A 14597-nucleotide genomic window follows, 5' to 3' on the forward strand; every position below is an offset into this window, starting at 1 on the left:
CTGATTCCCCGCCTCTGATTCCCCATCTCTGATTCACCGCCTCTGATTCCCCACCTCTGATTCCCCATCTCTGATTCCGCACATCCGATTCCCTGCCTCTGATTCCCTAACTCTGATTCCCTGCCTCTGATTCCCCATGTCTGATTCCCCACCTCTGATTCCCCGTGTCTGATTCCCTGCCTCTGATTTCCCGCCTCTGAATACCAGCCTCTGATTCCCCATATCTGATTCCCCGCCTCTGATTCCCTGCCTCTGATTCCCCAGCTCTGATTCCCCGCCTTTGATTCCCCCCGTCTGATTTCCAGCCTCTGAATCCCCGTGTCTGATTTCCTGCCTCTGATTCCCCGCCTCTGATTCCCCATCTCTGATTCACCGCCTCTGATTCCCCATCTCTGATTCCCCACCTCTGATTCCCCGTGTCTGATTCCCCGTGTCTGATTCCCTGCCTCTGATTCCACGCCTCTGATTCCCCATATCTGATTCCCTGCCACTGATTCCCCGCCTCTGATTCCCCATCTCTGATTCACCACCTCTGATTTCCGGCCTCTGATTGCCCACATCTGATTCCCCGCCTCTGATTCGCCAGCTATGATTCCCCCCCTCTGATTCCCCGCGTCTGATTCCCCGCCTCTGATTCCCCAACTCTAATACCCCGCCTCTGATTCCCCAGCTCTGATTCCCCTCCTCTGATTCCCCGCATCTGATTCCCTGCCTCTGATTCCCCGCCTCTGATTCCAGGCCTCTGATTCCCAACCTCTGATTCCCCACCTCTGATTCCCAATATCTGATTCCCCGCCTCTGTTTCACCGCCTCTGATTCCCCGCCTCTGTTTCCCCATATCTGATTCCCCGCCTCTGATTCCCCCCTTGATTCCCATCTCTGATTCCCCGTGTTTGATCCCCTGCCTCTGATTACCTTCCTCTGATTCCCGGCCACTGATACCCCGCTTCTGATTCTGATTCCCTGCCTCTGATTCCCCATCTTTGATTCACTACATCTAATTCCCTGCCTCTGATTCCACGCCCCTGATTCCCCACCTCTGATTCCCCATATCTGAATCCCCGCCTCTGTTTCCACGCCTCTGATTCCCTGCCTCTGATTCCCAACCTCTGATTCCCCACCCCTGATTCCCCATATCTGATTCCCCGCCTCTGTTTCCCTGCCTCTGATTACCCGCCCCTGTTTCCCCATATCTGATTCCCCGCCTCAGATTCCCCAACTCTGATTCCCCGCCTCTGATTCCCCAGCTCTGATTCCCCGCCTCTGATTCCCCGTGTTTGATTCCCTGCCTCTGATTCCCCGCCTCTGATTCCCCATCTCTGATTCACCGCCTTTGATTCGCCACCTCTGATTCCCCATATCTGATTCCCCACCTCTGTTACCCCGCCTCTGATTCCCCGCCTCTGATTCCCCATATATCATTCCCCGCCTCTGAATCCCCATCTCTGATTCCCGGACTCTGATTCCCCACCTCTGATTCCCGGCCTCTTATTCCCAGCATCTGATTCCCGGCCTCTAATTCCCGGCCTCTGATTCCCCGCTTCTGATTCTGATTCCCTGCCTCTGATTCCCCATCTCTGATTCCGCACATCTGATTCCCTGCCTCTGATTCCCCACCTCTGATTCCCCATATCTGATTCCTCGCCTCTGTTTCCCCGCCTCTGATTCCCCGCCTCTGTTTCCCCATATCTAATTCCCCACCTCAGATGCCCCAACTCTGATACCCCGCCTCTGATTCCCCAGCTCTGATTCCCCGCCTCTGATTCCCCGCATCCGATTCCCCATATCTGATTCCCCGCCTCTGTTTCCCCGCCTTTGATTCCCCGCCTCTGTTTCCCCATATCTGATTCCCCGCCTCTGATTCCCAACTATGATTCCCCGCCTCTGATTCCCCAGCTCTGATTCCCCGCCTCTGATTCCCCGCGTTCTATTCCCTGCCTCTGATTCCCCGCCTGTGATTCCCCATCTCTGATTCACCAACTCTGATTCCCCACATCTGATTCCCCATATCTAATTCCCCGCCTCTGTTTGCCCGCCTCTGATTCCCCGCCTCTGTTTCCCCATATCTGATTCCCCGTGTCTGATTCCCTGCCTCTGATTCCCCGCCTCTGATTCCCCGCCTCTGATTCCCTGCCACTGATTCCCTGCCCCTGATACCCCACCTCTGATTCCCCATATCTAATTCCCTGCCTCTGTTTCCCCGCCTCTGATTCCCCGCCTCTGATTCCCCATATCTGATTCCCCGCCTCTGATTCCCCAACTCTGATTCCCCGCCTCTGATTCCCCAGCTCTGAATCCCCGCCTCTGATTCCCCGCGTCTGTTTCCCCACCTCTGATTCCCCGCCTCTGTTTCCCCATATCTAAGTCCCCGACTCTGATTCCCCAACTCTGATTCCCCACCTCCGATTCCCCAGCTCTGATTCCCCGCCTCTGATTTCCCGCATCTGATTCCCTGCATCTGATTCCCAGCCTCTGATTCCCTGCCTCTGATTCCCAACCTCTGATTCCCCACCTCTGATTCCCCATATCTGATTCCCCGCCTCTGTTTCCCCGCCTCTGATTCCCCGCCTCTGTTTCCCCTTATCTGATTCCCTGCCTCTGATTCTCCGCCTCTGATTCCCCGCCTCTGATTCCCTGCCTCTGATTCCCCATCTCCGATTCCGCACATCGGATTCCCTGCCTCTGATTCCCCGCCTCTGATTCCCCGCCTCTGATTCCCTGCTTCTGATTCCCAACCTCTGATTCCCCACCTCTGATTCCCCATATCTGATTCCCCGCCTCTGTTTCCCCGCCTCTGATTCCCCGCCTCTGATTCCCCAACTCTGAATCCCCGCCTCTGATTCACCAGCTCTGATTCCCCGCCTCTGATTCCCCGCATCTGATTCCCTGCCTCTGATTCCCCGCCTCTGATTCCAGGCCTCTGATTCCCAGCATCTGATTCCGGCCTTTGATTCCCGGCCTCTGATACCCTGCTTCTGATTCTGATTCCCTGCCTCTGATTCCCCATCTCTGATTCCGCACATCTGATTCCTTGCCTCTGATTCCCCACCTCTGATTCCCCATATCTGATTCCCCACCTGGGTTTCCCCGCCTCTGATTCCCCGCCTCTGTTTCCCAATATCTAAGTCCCCGCCTCTGATTCCCCAAATCTGATTCCCCACCTCTGATTCCCCAGCTCTGATTCCCCGCCTCTGATTCCCCGCATCTGATTTCAAGCCTCTGATTCCCTGCCTCTGATTCCCAACCTCTGATTCCCCACCTCTGATTCCACATATCTGATTCCCCGCCTCTGTTTCCCCGCCTCGGATTCCCCGCCTCTGTTTCCCCATATCTGATTCCCGGCCTCTGATTCCCGGCCTCTGATTCCCCGCCTCTGATTCCCCGCCTCTGATTCCCTGCCTCTGATTCCCCATCTCTGATTCCGCACATCTGATTCCCTTCCTCTGATTCCCCACCTCTGATTTTCCGCCTCTGATTCCCTGCCTCTGATTCCCAACCTCGGATTCCCCACCTCTGATTCCCCATATCTGATTCCCCGCCTCTGTTTCCCCGCCTCTGATTCCCCGCCTCTGATTCCCAACTCTGATTCCCCGCCTCTGATTCCCCAGCTCTGATTCCCCGTGTTTGATTCCCTGCCTCTGATTCCCAGCCCTGATTCCCCATCTCTGTTTCACCGCCTTTGATTCGCCACCTCTGATTCCCCATATCTGATTCCCCGCCTCTGTTTCCCCGACTCTGATTCCCTGCCTCTGATTCCCAACCTCTGATTCCACACCTCTGATTCCCCATATCTGATTCCCCGCCTCTATTTCCCCATATCTGATTCCCCGCCTCTGATTCCCCAACTCTGATTCCCCGCCTCTGATTCCCCAGCTCTGATTCCCCACCTCTGTTTCCCCGCCTCTGATTCCCCGCCTCTGATTCTCCATATCTCATTCCCCGCCTCTGAATCCCCATCTCTGATTCCCGGACTCTGATTCCCCTCCTCTGATTCCCGGCCTCTTATTCCCAGCATCTGATTCCCGGCCTCTGATTCCCTGCCTCTGATTCCCCATCTCTGATTCCGCACATCTGATTCCCTGCCTCTGATTCCCCACCTCTGATTCCCCATATCTGATTCCCCGCCTCGGTTTCCCCGCCTCTGATTCCCCGCCTCTGTTTCCCTATATCTAATTCCCCACCTCTGATGCCCCAACTCTGATTCCCCGCCTCTGATTCCCCAGCTCTGATTCCCCGCCTCTGATTCCCTGCATCCGATTCCCCATATCTGATTCCCCGCCTCTGTTTCCCCGCCTCTGATTCCCCGCCTCTGTTTCCCCATATCTGATTCCCGCCTCTGATTCCCAACTATGATTCCCCGCCTCTGATTCCCCAGCTCTGATTCCCTGCCTCTGATTCCCCGCGTTCTATTCCCTGCCTCTGATTCCCCGCCTGTGATTCCCCATCACTGATTCACCACCTCTGATTCCCTACCTCTGATTCCCCATATCTAATTCCCCGCCTCTGTTTGCCCGCCTCTGATTCCCCGCCTCTGTTTCCCCATATCTGATTCCCCGCCTCTGAATCCCCAACTCTGATACCCTGCCTCAGATTCCCCAGCTCTGATTCCCCGCCTTTGATTCCCCCCGTCTGATTCCCAGCCTCTGAATCCCCGTGTCTGATTTCCTGCCTCTGATTCCCCGCCTCTGATTCCCCATCTCTGATTCACCGCCTCTGATTCCCCACCTCTGATTCCCCATCTCTGATTCCGCACATCCAATTCCCTGCCTCTGATTCCCCAACTCTGATTCCCCACCTCTGATTCCCCAGTTCTGATTCCCCGCCTCAGATTCCCCGCGTCTGATTCCCTGCCTCTGATTCCCCGCCTCTGATTCCCTGCCTCTGATTCCCCATATCTGATTCCCCGCCTCTGATTCCCCAACTCTGATTCCCCGCTTCTGATTCCCCAGCTCTGAATCCCCGCCTCTGATTCCCCGCGTCTGATTCCCTGCCTCTGATTCCCCGCCTCTGATTCCCCATCTGTGATTCACAACCTCTGATGCCCCACCTCTGATTCCCCATATCTGATTCCCCACCTCTGTTTCCCCGCCTCTGATTCCCCGCCTCTGATTCCCCATATCTGATTCCCCGCCTCTGATTGCCCACCTCTGATTCCCCGCGTCTGATACCCTGCCTCTGATTCCCCGCCTCTGATTCCCCATCTCTGATTCACCACCTCTGATTCCCGGCCTCTGATTCCCCATCTCTGATTCCGCACGTCCGATTCCCTGCCTATGATTCCCCACCTCTGATTCCCCGCCTCTGATTCCCCATATCTGATTCCCTGCCTCTGTTTCCCCGCCTCTGATTCCCTACCTCTGTTTCCCCATATCTGATTCCCCGCCTCTGATTCCCCAACTCTAATACCCCGCCTCTGATTCCCCAGCTCTGATTCCCCGCCTCTGATTCCCCGCATCTGATTCCCTGCCTTTGATTCCCCGCCTCTGATTCCAGGCCTCTGATTCCCATCATCTGATTCCGGCCTCTGATTCCCGGCCTCTGATTCCCTGCTTCTGATTCTGATTCCCTGCCTCTGATTCCCCATCTCTGATTCCGCACATCTGATTCCCTGCCTCTGATTCCCCACCTCTGATTCCCCATATCTGATTCCCCGCCTCTGTTTCCCCGCCTCTGATTCCCCGCCTCTGTTTCCCAATATCTAAGTCCCCACCTCTGATTCCCCAAATCTGATTCCCCACCTCTGATTCCCCAGCTCTGATTCCCCGCCTCTGATTCCCCGCATCTGATTCCCTGCATCTGATTCCAAGCCTCTGATTCCCTGCCTCTGATTCCCAACCTCTGATTCCCCACCTCTGATTCCCCATATCTGATTCCCCGCCTCTGTTTCCCCGCCTCGGATTCCCCGCATCAGTTTCCCCATATCTGATTCCCGGCCTCTGATTCCCCGTCTCTGATTCCCCGCCTCTGATTCCCTGCCTCTGATTCCCCATCTCCGATTCCCTGCCTCTGATTCCCAACCTCTGATTCCCCACCTCTGATTCCCCATATCTGATTCCCCGCCTCTGTTTCCCCGCCTCTGATTCCCCGCCTCTGATTCCCAACTCTGATTCCCCGCCTCTGATTCCCCAGCTCTGATTCCCCGTGTTTGATTCCCTGCCTCTGATTCCCTGCCCTGATTCCCCATCTCTGTTTCACCGCCTTTGATTCGCCACCTCTGATTCCACATATCTGATTCCCCGCCTCTGTTTCCCCGACTCTGATTCCCTTCCTCTGATTCCCAACCTCTGATTCCACACCTCTGATTCCCCATATCTGATTCCCCGCCTCTATTTCCCCATATCTGAATCCCCGCCTCTGATTCCCCAACTCTGATTCCCCGCCTCTGATTCCCCAGCTCTGATTCCCCGACTCTGATTCCCGGCGTCCGATTCCCTGCCTCTGATTCCCCGCCTCTGATTCCCCATCTCTGATTCCCCGCCTCTGATTCCCCGTGTCTGATTCCCTGCCTCTGATTCCCCGCCTCTGATTCCCCGCCTCTGATTCCCTGACACTGAATCCCTGCCCCTGATTCCCCACCTCTGATTCCCCATATCTGATTCCCCGCCTTTGTTTCCCCGCCTCTGATTCCCCGCCTCTGATTCCCCATATCTGATTCCCTGCCTCTGATTCCCCAACTCTGATTCCCCGCCTCTGATTCCCCAGCTCTGAATCCCCGCCTCTGATTCCCCGTGTCTGATTCCCTTCCTCTGATTCCCCGCCTTGATTCCCCATCTCTGATTCACAACCTCTGATTCCCCACCTCTGATTCCCTATATTTGATTCCCCGCCTCTGTTTCCCCGCCTCTGATTCCCCGCCTCTGATTCCCCATATCTGATTCCCCGCCTCTGATTGCCCACCTCTGATTCCCCGCCTCTGATTCGCCAGCTCTGATTCCCCGCCTCTGATTCCCCGCATCTGATTCCCTGCCTCTGATTCCCCGCCTCTGATTCCCCATCTCTGATTCACCGCCTTTGATTCGCCACCTCTGATTCCCCATATCTGATTCCCCACCTCTGTTTCCCGGCCTCTGATTCCCCGCCTCTGATTCTCCATATCTCATTCCCCGCCTCTGAATCCCCATCTCTGATTCCCGGACTCTGATTCCCCACCTCTGATTCCCGGCCTCTTATTCCCAGCATCTGATTCCCGGCCTCTGATTCCCGGCCTCTGATTCCCCGCTTCTGATTCTGATTCCCTGCCTCTGATTCCCCATCTCTGATTCCGCACATCTGATTCCCTGCCTCTGATTCCCCACCTCTGATTCCCCATATCTGATTCCCCGCCTCTGTTTCCCCGCCTCTGATTCCCCGCCTCTGTTTCCCTATATCTAATTCCCCACCTCTGATGCCCCAACTCTGATTCCCCGCCTCTGATTCCCCAGCTCTGATTCCCCGCCTCTGATTCCCCGCCTCTGTTTCCCCATATCTGATTCCCCGCCTCTGATTCCCAACTATGATTCCCCGCCTCTGATTCCCCAGCTCTGATTCCCTGCGTCTGATTCCCTGCGTTCTATTCCCTGCCTCTGATTCCCCGCCTGTGATTCACCATCACTGATTCACCACCTCTGATTCCCCACCTCTGATTCCCCATATCTAATTCCCCGCCTCTGTTTGCCCGCCTCTGATTCCCCACCTCTGTTTCCCCATATCTGATTCCCCGTCTCTGAATCCCCAACTCTGATTCCCTGCCTCTGATTCCCCAGCTCTGATTCCCCGCCTTTGATTCCCCCCGTCTGATTCCCAGCCTCTGAATCCCCGTGTCTGATTTCCTGCCTCTGATTCCCCGCCTCTGATTCCCCATCCCTGTTCCTCTGATTCCCCACATCTGATTCCCCATCTCTGATTCCGCACATCCGATTCCCTGCCTCTGATTCCCCAACTCTGATTCCCCACCTCTGATTCCCCAGCTCTGATTCCCCGCCTCAGATTCCCCGCGTCTGATTCCCTGCCTCTGATTCCCCGCCTCTGATTCCCCATCTCTGATTCCCCACCTCTGATTCCCCGTGTCTGATTCCCTGCCTCTGATTCCCCGCCTCTGAATCCCAGCCTCTGATTCCCCATATCTGATTCCCTGCCTCTGATTCCCTGCCTCTGATTCCCCAGCTCTGATTCCCCGCCTTTGATTCCCCCCGTCTGATTCCCAGCCTCTGAATCCCCGTGTCTGATTTCCTGCCTCTGATTCCCCGCCTCTGATTCCCCATCTCTGATTCACCGCCTCTGATTCCCCATCTCTGATTCCCCACCTCTGATTCCCCATATCTGATTCCCTGCCTCTGTTTCCCCACCTCTGATTCCCCACCTCTGTTTCCCCATATCTGATTCCCCGCCTCTGATTCCCCAACTCTAATACCCCGCCTCTGATTCCCCAGCTCTGATTCCCCGCCTCTGATTCCCCGCATCTTATTCCCCACCTCTGTTTCCCCGCCTCTGATTCCCCGCCTCTGATTCTCCATATCTCATTCCCCGCCTCTAAATCCCCATCTCTGATTCCCGGACTCTGATTCCCTTCCTCTGATTCCCGGCCTCTTATTCCCAGCATCTGATTCCCGGCCTCTGATTCCCGGCCTCTGATTCCCCGCTTCTGATTCCCTCCCTCTGATTCCCCATCTCTGATTCCGCACATCTGATTCCCTGCCTCTGATTCCCCACATCTGATTCCCCATATCTGATTCCCCGCCTCTGTTTCCCCGCCTCTGATTCCCCGCCTCTGTTTCCCTATATCAAATTCCCCACCTCTGATGCCCCAACTCTGATTCCCCGCCTCTGATTCCCCAGCTCTGATTCCCCGCCTCTGATTCCCTGCATCCGATTCCCCATATCTGATTCCCCGCCTCTGTTTCCCCGCCTCTGATTCCCCGCCTCTGTTTCCCCATATCTGATTCCCGCCTCTGATTCCCAACTATGATTCCCCGCCTCTGATTCCCCAGCTCTGATTCCCTGCCTCTGATTCCCCGCGTTCTATTCCCTGCCTCTGATTCCCCGCCTGTGATTCCCCATCACTGATTCACCACCTCTGATTCCCTACCTCTGATTCCCCATATCTAATTCCCCGCCTCTGTTTGCCCGCCTCTGATTCCCCGCCTCTGCTTCCCCATATCTGATTCCCCGCCTCTGAATCCCCAACTCTGATTCCCTGCCTCAGATTCCCCAGCTCTGATTCCCCGCCTTTGATTCCCCCCGTCTGATTCCCAGCCTCTGAATCCCCGTGTCTGATTTCCTGCCTCTGATTCCCCGCCTCTGATTCCCCATCTCTGATTCACCGCCTCTGAATCCCCACCTCTGATTCCCCATCTCTGATTCCGCACATCCAATTCCCTGCCTCTGATTCCCCAACTCTGATTCCCCACCTCTGATTCCCCAGCTCTGATTCCCCGCCTCAGATTCCCCGCGTCTGATTCCCTGCCTCTGATTCCCCGCCTCTGATTCCCTGCCTCCGATTCCCCATATCTGATTCCCCGCCTCTGATTCCCCAACTCTAATTCCCCGCTTCTGATTCCCCAGCTCTGAATCCCCGCCTCTGATTCCCCGCGTCTGATTCCCTGCCTCTGATTCCCCGCCTCTGATTCCCCATCTGTGATTCACAACCTCTGATGCCCCACCTCTTATTCCCCATATCTGATTCCCCGCCTCTGTTTCCCCTCCTCTGATTCCCCGCCTCTGATTCCCCATATCTTATTCCCCGCCTCTGATTGCCCACCTCTGTTTCCCTATATCAAATTCCCCACCTATGATGCCCCAACTCTGATTCCCCGCCTCTGATTCCCCAGCTCTGATTCCCCGCCTCTGATTCCCCGCATCCGATTCCCCATATCTGATTCCCCGCCTCTGTTTCCCCGCCTTTGATTCCCCGCCTCTGTTTCCCCATATCTGATTCCCCGCCTCTGATTCCCAACTATGATTCCCCGCCTCTGATTCCCCAGCTCTGATTCCCCGCCTCTGATTCCCCGCGTTCTATTCCCTGCCTCTGATTCCCCGCCTGTGATTCCCCATCTCTGATTCACCAACTCTGATTCCCCACATCTGATTCCCCATATCTAATTCCCCGCCTCTGTTTGCCCGCCTCTGATTCCCCGCCTCTGTTTCCCCATATCTGATTCCCCGTGTCTGATTCCCTGCCTCTGATTCCCCGCCTCTGATTCCCCGCCTCTGATTCCCTGCCACTGATTCCCTGCCCCTGATACCCCACCTCTGATTCCCCATATCTAATTCCCTGCCTCTGTTTCCCCGCCTCTGATTCCCCGCCTCTGATTCCCCATATCTGATTCCCCGCCTCTGATTCCCCAACTCTGATTCCCCGCCTCTGATTCCCCAGCTCTGAATCCCCGCCTCTGATTCCCCGCGTCTGTTTCCCCACCTCTGATTCCCCGCCTCTGTTTCCCCATATCTAAGTCCCCGACTCTGATTCCCCAACTCTGATTCCCCACCTCCGATTCCCCAGCTCTGATTCCCCGCCTCTGATTTCCCGCATCTGATTCCCTGCATCTGATTCCCAGCCTCTGATTCCCTGCCTCTGATTCCCAACCTCTGATTCCCCACCTCTGATTCCCCATATCTGATTCCCCGCCTCTGTTTCCCCGCCTCTGATTCCCCGCCTCTGTTTCCCCATATCTGATTCCCTGCCTCTGATTCTCCGCCTCTGATTCCCCGCCTCTGATTCCCTGCCTCTGATTCCCCATCTCCGATTCCGCACATCGGATTCCCTGCCTCTGATTCCCCGCCTCTGATTCCCCGCCTCTGATTCCCTGCTTCTGATTCCCAACCTCTGATTCCCCACCTCTGATTCCCCATATCTGATTCCCCGCCTCTGTTTCCCCGCCTCTGATTCCCCGCCTCTGATTCCCCAACTCTGAATCCCCGCCTCTGATTCACCAGCTCTGATTCCCCGCCTCTGATTCCCCGCATCTGATTCCCTGCCTCTGATTCCCCGCCTCTGATTCCAGGCCTCTGATTCCCAGCATCTGATTCCGGCCTTTGATTCCCGGCCTCTGATACCCTGCTTCTGATTCTGATTCCCTGCCTCTGATTCCCCATCTCTGATTCCGCACATCTGATTCCTTGCCTCTGATTCCCCACCTCTGATTCCCCATATCTGATTCCCCACCTGGGTTTCCCCGCCTCTGATTCCCCGCCTCTGTTTCCCAATATCTAAGTCCCCGCCTCTGATTCCCCAAATCTGATTCCCCACCTCTGATTCCCCAGCTCTGATTCCCCGCCTCTGATTCCCCGCATCTGATTTCAAGCCTCTGATTCCCTGCCTCTGATTCCCAACCTCTGATTCCCCACCTCTGATTCCACATATCTGATTCCCCGCCTCTGTTTCCCCGCCTCGGATTCCCCGCCTCTGTTTCCCCATATCTGATTCCCGGCCTCTGATTCCCGGCCTCTGATTCCCCGCCTCTGATTCCCCGCCTCTGATTCCCTGCCTCTGATTCCCCATCTCTGATTCCGCACATCTGATTCCCTTCCTCTGATTCCCCACCTCTGATTTTCCGCCTCTGATTCCCTGCCTCTGATTCCCAACCTCGGATTCCCCACCTCTGATTCCCCATATCTGATTCCCCGCCTCTGTTTCCCCGCCTCTGATTCCCCGCCTCTGATTCCCAACTCTGATTCCCCGCCTCTGATTCCCCAGCTCTGATTCCCCGTGTTTGATTCCCTGCCTCTGATTCCCTGCCCTGATTCCCCATCTCTGTTTCACCGCCTTTGATTCGCCACCTCTGATTCCCCATATCTGATTCCCCGCCTCTGTTTCCCCGACTCTGATTCCCTGCCTCTGATTCCCAACCTCTGATTCCACACCTCTGATTCCCCATATCTGATTCCCCGCCTCTATTTCCCCATATCTGATTCCCCGCCTCTGATTCCCCAACTCTGATTCCCCGCCTCTGATTCCCCAGCTCTGATTCCCCACCTCTGTTTCCCCGCCTCTGATTCCCCGCCTCTGATTCTCCATATCTCATTCCCCGCCTCTGAATCCCCATCTCTGATTCCCGGACTCTGATGCCCCTCCTCTGATTCCCGGCCTCTTATTCCCAGCATCTGATTCCCGGCCTCTGATTCCCTGCCTCTGATTCCCCATCTCTGATTCCGCACATCTGATTCCCTGCCTCTGATTCCCCACCTCTGATTCCCCATATCTGATTCCCCGCCTCGGTTTCCCCGCCTCTGATTCCCCGCCTCTGTTTCCCTATATCTAATTCCCCACCTCTGATGCCCCAACTCTGATTCCCCGCCTCTGATTCCCCAGCTCTGATTCCCCGCCTCTGATTCCCTGCATCCGATTCCCCATATCTGATTCCCCGCCTCTGTTTCCCCGCCTCTGATTCCCCGCCTCTGTTTCCCCATATCTGATTCCCGCCTCTGATTCCCAACTATGATTCCCCGCCTCTGATTCCCCAGCTCTGATTCCCTGCCTCTGATTCCCCGCGTTCTATTCCCTGCCTCTGATTCCCCGCCTGTGATTCCCCATCACTGATTCACCACCTCTGATTCCCTACCTCTGATTCCCCATATCTAATTCCCCGCCTCTGTTTGCCCGCCTCTGATTCCCCGCCTCTGTTTCCCCATATCTGATTCCCCGCCTCTGAATCCCCAACTCTGATACCCTGCCTCAGATTCCCCAGCTCTGATTCCCCGCCTTTGATTCCCCCCGTCTGATTCCCAGCCTCTGAATCCCCGTGTCTGATTTCCTGCCTCTGATTCCCCGCCTCTGATTCCCCATCTCTGATTCACCGCCTCTGATTCCCCACCTCTGATTCCCCATCTCTGATTCCGCACATCCAATTCCCTGCCTCTGATTCCCCAACTCTGATTCCCCACCTCTGATTCCCCAGTTCTGATTCCCCGCCTCAGATTCCCCGCGTCTGATTCCCTGCCTCTGATTCCCCGCCTCTGATTCCCTGCCTCTGATTCCCCATATCTGATTCCCCGCCTCTGATTCCCCAACTCTGATTCCCCGCTTCTGATTCCCCAGCTCTGAATCCCCGCCTCTGATTCCCCGCGTCTGATTCCCTGCCTCTGATTCCCCGCCTCTGATTCCCCATCTGTGATTCACAACCTCTGATGCCCCACCTCTGATTCCCCATATCTGATTCCCCACCTCTGTTTCCCCGCCTCTGATTCCCCGCCTCTGATTCCCCATATCTGATTCCCCGCCTCTGATTGCCCACCTCTGATTCCCCGCGTCTGATACCCTGCCTCTGATTCCCCGCCTCTGATTCCCCATCTCTGATTCACCACCTCTGATTCCCGGCCTCTGATTCCCCATCTCTGATTCCGCACGTCCGATTCCCTGCCTATGATTCCCCACCTCTGATTCCCCGCCTCTGATTCCCCATATCTGATTCCCTGCCTCTGTTTCCCCGCCTCTGATTCCCTACCTCTGTTTCCCCATATCTGATTCCCCGCCTCTGATTCCCCAACTCTAATACCCCGCCTCTGATTCCCCAGCTCTGATTCCCCGCCTCTGATTCCCCGCATCTGATTCCCTGCCTTTGATTCCCCGCCTCTGATTCCAGGCCTCTGATTCCCATCATCTGATTCCGGCCTCTGATTCCCGGCCTCTGATTCCCTGCTTCTGATTCTGATTCCCTGCCTCTGATTCCCCATCTCTGATTCCGCACATCTGATTCCCTGCCTCTGATTCCCCACCTCTGATTCCCCATATCTGATTCCCCGCCTCTGTTTCCCCGCCTCTGATTCCCCGCCTCTGTTTCCCAATATCTAAGTCCCCACCTCTGATTCCCCAAATCTGATTCCCCACCTCTGATTCCCCAGCTCTGATTCCCCGCCTCTGATTCCCCGCATCTGATTCCCTGCATCTGATTCCAAGCCTCTGATTCCCTGCCTCTGATTCCCAACCTCTGATTCCCCACCTCTGATTCCCCATATCTGATTCCCCGCCTCTGTTTCCCCGCCTCGGATTCCCCGCCTCAGTTTCCCCATATCTGATTCCCGGCCTCTGATTCCCCGTCTCTGATTCCCCGCCTCTGATTCCCTGCCTCTGATTCCCCATCTCCGATTCCCTGCCTCTGATTCCCAACCTCTGATTCCCCACCTCTGATTCCCCATATCTGATTCCCCGCCTCTGTTTCCCCGCCTCTGATTCCCCGCCTCTGATTCCCAACTCTGATTCCCCGCCTCTGATTCCCCAGCTCTGATTCCCCGTGTTTGATTCCCTGCCTCTGATTCCCTGCCCTGATTCCCCATCTCTGTTTCACCGCCTTTGATTCGCCACCTCTGATTCCACATATCTGATTCCCCGCCTCTGTTTCCCCGACTCTGATTCCCTTCCTCTGATTCCCAACCTCTGATTCCACACCTCTGATTCCCCATATCTGATTCCCCGCCTCTATTTCCCCATATCTGAATCCCCGCCTCTGATTCCCCAACTCTGATTCCCCGCCTCTGATTCCCCAGCTCTGATTCCCCGACTCTGATTCCCGGCGTCCGATTCCCTGCCTCTGATTCCCCGCCTCTGATTCCCCATCTCTGATTCCCCGCCTCTGATTCCCCGTGTCTGATTCCCTGCCTCTGATTCCCCGCCTCTGATTCCCCGC

The sequence above is a fragment of the Narcine bancroftii genome, chromosome 8 (assembly GCF_036971445.1).
Source record: "Narcine bancroftii isolate sNarBan1 chromosome 8, sNarBan1.hap1, whole genome shotgun sequence".
NCBI lineage: Eukaryota > Metazoa > Chordata > Chondrichthyes > Torpediniformes > Narcinidae > Narcine > Narcine bancroftii.